The sequence below is a fragment of the Chanodichthys erythropterus genome, chromosome 5 (genome assembly GCF_024489055.1).
Source record: "Chanodichthys erythropterus isolate Z2021 chromosome 5, ASM2448905v1, whole genome shotgun sequence".
Taxonomy (NCBI): domain Eukaryota; kingdom Metazoa; phylum Chordata; class Actinopteri; order Cypriniformes; family Xenocyprididae; genus Chanodichthys; species Chanodichthys erythropterus.
In genome coordinates, this window is record NC_090225.1 from 38,419,191 (window position 1) to 38,431,688 (window position 12,498).

The following is a 12,498-nucleotide window of genomic DNA, read 5'->3' on the forward strand; positions in this document are numbered from 1 at the left end:
GAGGGCCCTGCGCGCTTAATTCGCTTGGGCCCTAATAATCCTTAGAAGAACAAGAGGGCCCTGCGCGAATTTTCGCTTGGGCCCTAATAATCCTTAGAAGAACAAGAGGGCTCTGCGCGAATTTTCGCTTGGGCCCTAATAATCCTTAGAAGAACAAGAGGGCCCTGCGCGAATTTTTGCTTGGGCCCTAAAAATAATAATAATCCTTAGAAGAACAAGAGGGCCCTGCGCGGATTTTCGCTTGGGCCCTAATAATACAAAAACCGAAAAGGAGAGAGAGAGAGAGAGAGAGAGAGAGAGAGAGACCTCGAACTCCTGTCACGAAATAAAGAGTAGACTACTGACTCGTGAACAAACGATAGCTCTGTGGTTTTCACAAACAATAACGTACACAAAAGATTATAAAATAGTTTTACTTAGGCATATATGATTAAGGGAAAGGCACATACACACATGCTCAATGAAAAAATACAAATATCACACGATGAAAGTCCAAATATCAGTTGCAATAGCGTTAAAAGACAGGACTCTTGAGGTGGATCGACATTCTACTACACAGGTCTTACCGTCTTTTAATGGGGCTGGGCTGTGTAGTAAAAGGAGGGGCTGGTTTGAATATTATAGAAAACGCCGCTTTTTACGCCATCTTTGACAGACTGAAGCGCCGTAACTGACGGCGTAATATGGAACGCCAAACGGTGAAATGAACGGCGTTTTGGGTCGGATCAAAAACCGCCGATATTAACGGCGTTTCTGCGGTGAAAACGCCGTCATTTACGGCGCTTGTACTACATAACGCCGTATTTTGCGCCGTCTTTTCGTCTAAAACGCCACAAATAACGGCGTTTTCTGGGCACCAGGCGTTTGGTTCCTGGCGTATTTTGACCCATTTGGCGTTCCATACCACCGCGTTCTCGTCTCGTCTTCATTTTACAGTCGAATTGTGGCTAGAACGGCTCCAGGTTCAAAGGTCAATACGGAATGGATTAATCTGCGTTATTTTTTTAACGCGTTATTTTTTCTCAGATTAATTAATCGAAATTAACGCGTTATTTTGACAGCCCTAATATATATATATATATATATATATATATATATATATAATTTTTATAGAAAATAAATGCCTTTCCAATTTGATATGCGATGGGAAAAGGGAGAAGAACAAGCTTGGCAAAAGGTGGATTCGAACCGTTTCGCGATGGCGTCAAAACTATCTGCAACGGGACTTACTTCCTACACCACTACTACTGACAAGCTTTAGCAAGTTTTGCAATTTTGTCTGGACAAACCAGACACTGGTGGGCTTTATTTATTCAGCAGCATTGATCGATGTAAGAGATAAATTAATTCATCAGGTTAAGAACAAAGCAAGGAAATGTATGTAGCCTACATTACCGTTTTGTTCATCAGAAACCTATAGGTATTATGCTCAAGGTTTGCATCAAGTGGGCGAAAACAAACTCGCTTGTTTAGGAAATATTTTTAAATCAACAATAAACCCGACCCAAAGCCATTGCACACAACAATAAGAAGCCTATATTTAGCTGTTGCGTGTAGGCTATTAAAGCATGTGCCAGGTCGCCTGTTAAAAAGCATTATGAATAAAGCATTTCCTGTTGGTTAAGTTGTCAGCAACATGCAGTTGTAGATATTTAAAAGACCAAACAGAATAATACAAAAACCGAAAAGGAGAGAGAGAGAGAGAGAGAGAGAGAGAGAGAGAGAGAGAGAGAGAGAGAGAGAGAGAGAGAGAGAGACCTCGAACTCCTGTCACGAAATAAAGAGTAGACTACTGACTCGTGAACAAACGATAGCTCTGTGGTTTTCACAAACAATAACGTACACAAAAGATTATAAAATAGTTTTACTTAGGCATATATGATTAAGGAAAAGGCACATACACACATGCCCAATGAAAAAATACAAATATCACACGATGAAAGTCCAAATATCAGTTGCAATAGCGTTAAAAGACAGGACTCTTGAGGTGGATCGACATTCTACTACACAGGTCTTACCGTCTTTTAATGGGGCTGGGCTGTGTAGTAAAAGGAGGGGCTGGTTTGAATATTATAGAAAACGCCGCTTTTTACGCCGTCTTTGACAGACTGAAGCGCCGTAACTGACGGCGTAATATGGAACGCCAAACGGCGAAATGAACGGCGTTTTGGGTCGGATCAAAAACCGCCGATATTAAGGGCGTTTCTGCGGTGAAAACGCCGTCATTTACGGCGCTTGTACTAAATAACGCCGTATTTTGCGCCGTCTTTTAGTCTTAAACGCCGCAAATAACGGCGTTTTCTGGGCACCAGGCGTTTGGTTCCTGGCGTATTTTGACCCATTTGGCGTTCCATACTTGACTTGACCGTGCTTCAATCTTTGACGCCTCGGGAGTGAGAACGGGTTGACATTCACTGAGTGAATATTATGAAAATAGAATATATATTTCTCGCTAAAAATGTAATCAAACCTTATTTTTATGCAGAAACTAACTCAAAATATTGTTCATAGCAACCAAAACGTAGCAGTTTCACATTATTCTGGCGAGATCAGATAAATCTTTGCAACAACGCGCAAGCGAGTGATTATGTACATTCACTGAATGAATATTATGAAAATAAATATATATTTTTTGCTTAAAATGTAATCAAACCTTATTTTGATGCAGAAAATAAAATACTGTTCATAGCAACCAAAACGTAGCAGTTTCACATTATTCTGGCGAGATCAGAAAAATCTTTGCAACAATGCGCAAGCGAGTGATTATGTACATTCACTGAGTGAATATTATGAAAATAGAATATATATTTCTCGCTAAAAATGTAATCAAAATTTATTTTTATGCAGAAACTAACTCAAAATATTATTTTTTTCACTAAAAAGTAGAGAAACGTCCGCCATGTTTTTTGTTCTCACGGCTGGGCTCTCTAAAGTCACGTGACTTGGACGCAAAACAATAGGCAAAAAAAATGTAACAGTCATACAATTTAAGGGCCATTATTGTAACCCTTCTACGTTTTGCACTTTGGACCAACGTAGTCAGGATACGTTTTCATATGAGACTGGGTACTTGGTTCTGACAAACACGAGAGAGCATCTACATTATTATAAGTTTAAAATTATATTACTAACCTGGGTAGCGTTTCCCAAAAGCATCGTAAGCTTAAGTTGATCGTAGCTCCTTTGGTTTCAATGGAGCTACGATCAACTTAAGCTTACAATGCTTTTGGGAAACGCTGCCCTGCACTATTTCTTTAGAACAAAACTGTGCAGCAGGTCTATCATCTCTAGTCACACACTTCAGTTAGTCAGTGTCTCACCCCAACACACACCTGAGAAAAAACTTTGCAGGTCATATGAGTGCATGCTCACATTTAGTGAGCTTAATGCTGCATTTTACTGTCAGTAAAGGTAAGGGCGTTGTAAAAAGAAAAAAAAGGCATAAGTGGGAAAATTAAATTATTTTTTCATTAAACTGCAATTTAAATATATTATTTCTAAAGATTATACAAAAATAACCAAATAAAAAGGCAGAATAAGTTGATCTAGCATGTTAAATGGTGGCATCTTAGTAAATGAATGGTACACCCCCTTAAGCTCACAGAAATGGTTTGACCCAAGTTCTCAGCAGCCAATGACAATGACCCGTTCAAACTGATTTTTAACGCGTATTTCACGCGTACTTCACACGTACTTCACACGTGAACGTCTGACCCCAGATAGCACACGTACGTCTGCAAGACGTCTGTTAAAGATCACTTCATCTGGAAAGCACCTGCTGTTTACAAACATCTAATAGATGTCAGTTTTACATGCATTCTAAATCATAAACATCTTAAAGACGTCTTCTAAACGTCTATTTGACATCTGACAGGATACGTCCTATAGACGTATTCCAGATGAGCAAACACCCTAAATATCTTCCAGATGTAAGCACGCACATCAAATAGACGTCTCCGAGATGTACGTGTGCTATCAGGGACTCGACACTTCACTGCCACACGTGATTTACGTGACGTCTGCATGACGTCTACGCCTCGTCTGCGTCTTAAAATGAATGGATTTGATAGCAAAAAATTAAGACGTCAGTGAGACGTTAGACGAGTGCATGTTGCAAAGTTATATTATTGACCCTCGTCGGAACGCCATACAAACCAACACTCGACACCTGACGGGCAAGTAGCACGTCCGTTCCGCGCCTGTACAAGATGAAATGTCTTTCTGAACCAGCAGGTGGCAGTAGCTGGACAGCCATTCAAAATGATCAGATGGCCCTGATCAACGAGCTCTGACGCTAATTCAGCAAAAAAAAAAAAAGGCCGACGAGGACCAACTTCAGCCGACGGTGTGGAACACACTGAGAAAACTTGGTCTGCTAACGAACAAAAACTGCCCGACGGCCGACCATAAGCTTGGTGTGTTCCTGCCTTAAGATGTGAGGGATTCTATGGTCTAGTTAGTATTTTCACCCCATAATGGCGGCCGCGCTGTTGCCCAAAAAGTATCAGAGTGTCACCTCTTGGGTTCTACTCTTTGGTAACCTTCGGTTGCTGTGAAAAACTGTTCCAGTGGGTGGAGTATACGTGAATATTCATGATATTTCCCCTGTTGTTGGCATGGCCTTGAGACAATGCGCAGACGAATGAAACTGAAAATATTAGTGCTCAAATCGAACTCGTTTATTGGATTATTTCGAAATGGTAATGAAGATTCAATGTTAAGCATTAACTGCAACAGTTGACATTTTTAAAACAAATGAATATATTGTGTAATATAATAAATCGTCTGAGCTGTTTTGCCTGATTGATTACAGACATTCGGATTTAGGTAAGGACACAACAGAGAATGAGCGAATAACCAATTCTAATCTGGGAAAGTAGTTTATTACTTGTGCCCTATTAAAATGTTTATAAGATAGCCTGTTGCGAGTCATCATAATTTCTTGTTTATTTCGAATATAAACAGTTTTTCTTAAAGGAACACTCCACTTTTTTTGAAAATAGGCTCATTTTCCAACTCCCCTAGAGTTAAACAGTTGAGTTTTACCGTTTTCGAATCCATTCAGCCAATCTCCGGTTCTGGCAGTACCACTTTTAGCATAGCTTAGCATAGTTCATTGAATCTGATTAGACCGTTAGCATCGCGCTTAAAAATGACCAAAGAGTTTTGATATTTTTCCTATTTAAAACTTGACTCTTCTGTAGTTAAATCGTGTACTAAGACCGACGGAAAATAAAAAGTTGTGATTTTCTAGGCTGATATGGCTAGGGGGTTCAACGCTGCTCAACGCTGTTCCCTGCCTGCTGTCTGACCTACGCTCGGAGCTTCGTGGAGTTTATCCTAAATCCTTCTCTTTATTCCTATTCACATAATATAACTTTCTTATTTTCACTAGATTACTTAACCTATTGCATAGTATTACTAAACGGAACGATTTATTACTAGCAATCCACCAGCGTAATCACCTAGTGTTAGCCATAGCCTGCTAGCTACCGTCTACTTTCTTTTTTCCTCTAAACCAACCTTCCTTGTCGATTTAATGGCGGATTTATCCGATGCATGTTATTCTGATCTGTCCTCGCCAGATCGGGAAGCTGTGGAGACGTTGCTGCCCGGCATTCATCGATCCACCGCGAGGTACAGCGTCCCGCACATCACCCTTGCCCCAGGCACCGGCAAGCGACCGAGACATCCAGCGAGCGAGTCCCGTGTGCGTTGCAGTTTTTCGGACGGCGTTCATCAAACACACGGTCAGTCATGTCCGACGATTATCATGTGTATTAAATGCAACATGTACAGCTTAGCTCTTTCTGTCAGCAGTGAGACTTACACATGTGATAAATGCAGGGATATTGTCAGGCTGACAGAGAGAATCTCAGAATTAGAGACACGCATCCAAACTTTAATTGAGGATATTGAGAATGAAAGGGCCTTAGATACTGCTTTGGATGCAACTAGCCTAGTAAACACTGCACATTCGGTTCCGGTTGTAGAAGCCACGCAGCAGGCTAACTGGGTGACTGTGAGACGGCATAGTGGCAAGAACAAACACCACTCTTCCGTTCCGATTAGAACATCAAACAGGTTCTCCCCACTCAGTGACGCACCCACTGAGAAACCTGTTGAAAGTGCCCTAGTTATTGGCGATTCTATTACACAGAACGTGAAAATAGAGACACCAGCCACCATAGTCACATGTTTGCCGGGGGCCAGAGCACCTGACATCAAAACAAATTTAAAAGTGCTGGCTAATGCTAAACGTAAATATTCTAAAATCATTATCCACGTCGGCACAAATGATGTTCGACTTCGCCAGTCGGAGATCACTAAAATTAACATTAAAGAGGTGTGTGAACTCGCAAATTCAATGTCAGCAGAAGTAATTTGTTCTGGCCCTCTTCCAGTTCGTAGGAGTGATGAGATAGTTAGCAGGTTATCATCACTCAATGGCTGTCTAAGTGGTGTGCGCAGAATAATATAGGTTTCATAGACAATTGGAAAAGCTTTTGGGGCAGACCTGATCTGTTGAAAAGAGATGGTATTTATCCCTCCCGGGATGGTGCTGCTCTTCTATCTAGAAATTTGGCAAATAGTCTTAGAGCTGAAACATGACAAACCAGGGCCCAGATCAGGACGCAGACAAACTGGCTAAACCGACCGTCTGCTAGCCGCCTTACGTCACAGAACTCAAATAATTCACAGCACATAGAAACTCTTTCACCTAGATATTATCACATAGAGACTGTGTCTGTACCTCAAACTAGTAAATACAAAAAACTTCCGAAACCTTTTAAGGGTAAAAATTTAATTGATGTTCAAAAAATGAAAATCACAGATAAATCAGATAAACAAATGATAAAGCTTGGGTTACTGAATATTAGATCTATTTCTTCAAAAGCACTTACTGTAAATGAAATTATCACAGACAATAAACTAGACTTGCTGTGTTTGACAGAAACCTGGCTAAAACCAGACGATTACATTACTTTAAATGAGTCTAGTCCTCAAGTTTATGATTATCGACACAATCCTCGACAGAAAGGCAAAGGGGGAGGTGTTGCTGTAATTTATAGTAATATATTCAGAATCATTCAAAAGAATTTCAAATATAATTCCTTTGAAGTGATGGTACTTTATGTAACATTATGTAAGTTGACATTTGTGCTGGCTACTGTATACAGGCCACCAGGGCACCATACTGACTTTATCAAAGAATTTGCTGATTTTCTATCAGAGTTAGTACTGGCTGCGGATAAAGTCCTTGTTGTTGGTGATTTTAATATCCATGTAGATAATAATAAAGACGCATTTGGATTGGCATTTGCAGACATTTTAAACTCTATTGGAGTTAGACAACACGTGTCAGGACCCACTCATTGTCGTAATCATACCCTAGATCTAATACTGTCGCATGAAATTGATATTGATGCTGTTGAAATTCTACAGCAGAGCAATGATATATCAGATCATTATTTAGTCTTGTGTATAATACATTTATCCAAGGCTACAAAACAAACATAATCCTAGGTATTTATTTGACACAGTGGCTAAATTAACTAGAAACAGAGATTCAACTGCTGACGTTTCCATAGAGCACAGCAGTAATGACTTTATGAACTTCTTTACTTGCAAGATTGATAATATTAGAGAGAAAATTAAAAACATGCAACCGTCTACAGTTTCGCTTCAGACAGTGCACTGTAGTGTCCCTGAGGTAAAACTAGAATCATTCACCGCTATAGGATAGGAAGAATTATCTAAACTTATCAAATCATCAAAATCAACGACATGTATGCTAGACCCAATGCCGACTAAACTACTGAAAGAAATGCTTCCAGAGGTCGTAGGTCCACTTCTTGATATAATTAATTCATCCTTAACACTAGGATACGTGCCAAAAACCTTTAAGCAGGCTATTATTAAACCCCTTATTAAAAAACCTCAACTAGATCCGAGAGATTTAGTAAATTACAGGCCAATATCGAATCTACCTTTTCTGTCTAAGATACTTGAAAAGGCAGTTTCAACACAACTGTGCTCCTTTTTAGAAAGAAATGGAATCTGTGAGGATTTCCAGTCAGGATTTAGACCATACCATAGTACTGAGACTGCTCTCGTTAGAGTTACAAACGATCTACTCTTATCATCCGATCGTGGCTGTATTTCTCTATTAGTGTTATTAGATCTCAGTGCTGCTTTTGACACTATCGATCATACCATTCTTTTAAAAAGACTTGGAAACTATATTGGCATTAGTGGAATTGCTTTGGCATGGTTCAAATCGTACTTACCTGACCGTTATCAGTCTGTAGTAGTTAATGAAGAGATGTCGTATCGATCACAGGTTTAATATGGAGTGCCACAAGGCTCAGTACTAGGACCGTTGCTTTTCACTCTGTACATGCTGCCCTTAGGAGAGATAATTAGGAAGCATGGTGTTAGTTTTCACTGCTACGCTGACGATACTCAGCTCTATATTTCCTCGTGCCCTGACGAAACATACAAATTCACAAAACTAACAGAATGCATAGCTGACTTTAAAAAATGGATGACAAGAAATTTCTTATTATTAAATTCAGAAAAAACTGATATCCTAATCTTTGGACCAAAAACTTCCTCACAAAAAAAAACTTGAATACTCTCTAACACTTGACGGGTGCTCCATTAAACCTTCGTCCTCAGTTAGGAACCTGGGTGTGCTCTTTGATACCAATCTTTCATTTGAAAGTCATGTTTCCAGTATCTGTAAAACCGCCTTCTTCCATCTAAAAAATATATCTAAATTACGACATATGCTCTCAATGACAAATGCGGAACAGTTGGTTCATGCATTCATGACCTCAAGACTAGATTATTGTAACGCTCTACTGGGTGGTTGTTCTGCTCGGCTTTTAAACAGACTACAGTTGGTCCAAAATGCGGCAGCTAGAGTTCTTACTAGAACCAGAAAGTATGACCATATTAGCCCAGTTCTGTCAACATTACATTGGCTCCCTATTAAACATCGTATAGATTTTAAAATCTTGCTAATTACTTATAAAGCTCTAAATGGTTTAGCTCCCCAGTACCTAAGTGAGCTCTTAATGCATTATAGTCCTCCACGTTTATTGCGATCTCAGAATTCAGGCCAGTTGATAATACCCAGAATATCAAAATCAACTGAAGGCGGCAGATCCTTTTCCTATTTAGCACCTAAACTCTGGAACAATCTTCCTAGCATTGTTCGGGAAGCAGACACACTCTGTCAGTTTAAATCTAGACTAAAAACATCTCTTTGCTCTTGCATACACATAACACATTATCAATGCATTAAAATTTTTCAAATCCGTTAAAGGATTGTTACGCTGCAATAATTAGGTCGGCCGGAACCGAGAACATTTCCTATAACACTAGATATACCTGTACATCAGAATAAGAATGGCATCTATGCTAATATCTGTCTCTCTGCTTATCCTGAGGTTTGCCGGGTGCTGGATCCAGGCCGTATGGATCCAGATCAGATGGAGAACCTGTGTCTGGACCTGACTACAACGTAGCCCAGGAGACAATGGGCCTACAGATCCAGTTATGGCTGCATCTATAATTCATATTTTTAATCTCTGTATCCGCTTACATATATTTATATATAATCTATTTTTAATCTCTATAATAAAAACGTATAATTCAGATTTTGATCTCCATATCCATTTACATATATTATATATATCTTCCAAGGGTTTTTTTTCCCTCCTAGGACTGTTTTCCCAGTGCTAGCACGCTGGGTTTTTCTCCTAGGGTTTTTTTTTCCACCCCTGGGAGTCAGCCGACATTGGCTTAATGTAGCACCGTCTTGTATATGTTACATATTACCACGCTTGTTTGTACAGCTTATTTTTAACCATTTCCCTTTTTTCTGTGCTCCTAATATGTAAAGCTGCTTTGAAACAATTACCAATTGTAAAAGCGCTATATAAATAAATTTGACTTGACTTGACTAGGAACTATACTCTCATTCAGGCGTAATAATCAAGGAACTTTGCTGCCGTTCCATGGCTGCAGCAGGTGCAATGATATTACGCAGCACCCATGAGCCCCTGCTTGCACAGGGAACGTGCCTTGCAACCATGGAGACGTTTGTGAGAGACGCTGCGTAATATCATTGCGCCTGCTGCAGCCATGATACGGCAGCAAAGTTCCTTGATTATTACGCCTGAATGAGAGTATAGTTCCTAGTCATATCAGCTTAGAAAATCGCAACTTTTCATTTTCTGTCGGTCTTAGTACACGATTTAACTACAGAAGAGTCAAGTTTTAAATAGGAAAAATATCAAAACTCTTTGGTCATTTTTAAGCGCGATGCTAACGGTCTAATCAGATTCAATGAACTATGCTAAGCTATGCTAAAAGTGGTACTGCCAGAACCGGAGATCGGCTGAATGGATTCGAAAACGGTAAAACTCAACTGTTTAACTCTAGGGGAGTTGGAAAATGAGCCTATTTTCAAAAAAAGTGGAGTGTTCCTTTAACTACATAACCTACATACCTGAGGAGAATGTTTTATTAATCTTGCAGTCATCATAAACATTGCAATTTTTACTTTGTTATATAATACAGTGCATAAACCTTTAAAGCATTGTTCTTATGGCTCAGTCTTTCTTATATAGGCCAGCAGTTACCTCAAGAATATTATTCTATTGTTTTTCAGAAGCTTCCCTTTGCTTTTGTGATGCATATCATCATCATCATGTAAAGTTATTGACTGTTTCAGACTGGATGTGAGTGTTGAAGTCACTGGTAGCTCTGGCAGTGTGTGATCTGGACATACATGGAGGCTGTTCTCATTGAGTGCCAATTAAGGCCCTGTTTTAATAATCTCAGACAGCAGACATTCACTTAATTTTGCTTTGTTAGAGTTGATGAAAGGCATACAACTGTAAAAACAATCAAAATAAAACACTAAAAATGAAGACATATGTAATTTGTTTACATGCACGTCACCATTAACCAATATCAGAGAACAGTGAACATGAAAGTCTGTTGTTGAATTATTGAAATATTAACTTTATTAATCTCAGGGGGACTTCAAGTAAATATTTTAGTTCAACAGAGTTTGGCTGACAAAAACGTTTGGGAATCCCTGCCCTACAATGTTGAAGATCAGAAATGGTATAATTGTATGTATACTTGTAAAATGAGAAGAAATACTTTAGAGTATTATGTTCAAATCTTAAACACGATTAACACAACATTATGGATTATTAAATTTTGGATGATTTCACTTACCATTGTAAAACATGTTTTTCAGTGCAATGTATGGTCAAAGAACAGACACAATGTATGCTTTATACAAATATGTATGTGTGTGTGTGTGTGTGTGTGTGTGTAAGAAATATTTAGTAATATAATATTTATTAGAAGTAGTTATTTCTCTCATCGGTATTTTACTCTTAACTAAATACAACATGTTTTTGTTAATGAAAACAGGATGTGCTCTTTTGAGGGTCCAAGTTCAAGGGATATTTATTAAAAATAAAAATTCTGATGCCCTCATCTTATTTCAAAGTTGCATGTATCAGTGTATTTTTCATACAATGGAAGTCAATAGGCACCAAAATTAGTTCTACTGGTTCCCAATATCTTCTTCACAGAAGAAAAGAAAACATACTGGTTTCGAATGGGTGAGTAAATGATGACAAAATTTTCTTTTTTGGATGGACTACTGTATACCTTTAATCTATAACTGATTAGTACTTGGAGACTAGTGATTCCCAAATATGTGTGGAAAGATTTTGATGTTGCTTTGTTGAAGCTTTAAAAAATAAAAATTTGTGACAGATACAAGTAAATGTGCAATTGTGTTACTTTAATTACAATTTTACATAATATCCAGTATAATATGAGAAAACAGGAAAAATGTGTAGTTTGGTGTTGATAAAGGAAGTTGTTTGGGCCTTACTGACATGGCTGTGGAAGCTGGGAAACACTGGTTATAAAATAAATTAAGAATTACACAAATACTCACACCAGGTTAGCTTATACATTTTATTAGGCCACAGATGTTTATTTCAGGCATTGTTGTTAACACTCTGCTGTCACCGATTGGCAAAAAGGTGTAGTACAGGCTACTAACCAAAATATTCCAATTAAATCGAAAACCTCACAAATTAAATAAAAATAAATAAATAAATAAAATATACAGACATCAAATAGTAATAATCTGTAGACGAGCATGGGTTATTTAATTGTTTGCTCTGCTGTGTCTGTAATCAGGCAAAACAGCACAGACGATTTATCATATTACACAATATATTTAAAGTTTTCAAAATGTCAACTGTTGCAGTTAATGCTTAACACTGAATCTTCATTACCGTTTCGAAATAATCCATTAAACGAGTTCGATTTGAGCACTAATATTTTCAGTTCCATTCGTCTGTCTCAAGGCCACGCCCACAACAGGGGAAATATCATGAACATTCACGTAGCCTATACTCCACCCACTGGAACAGCTTTTCACAGGAA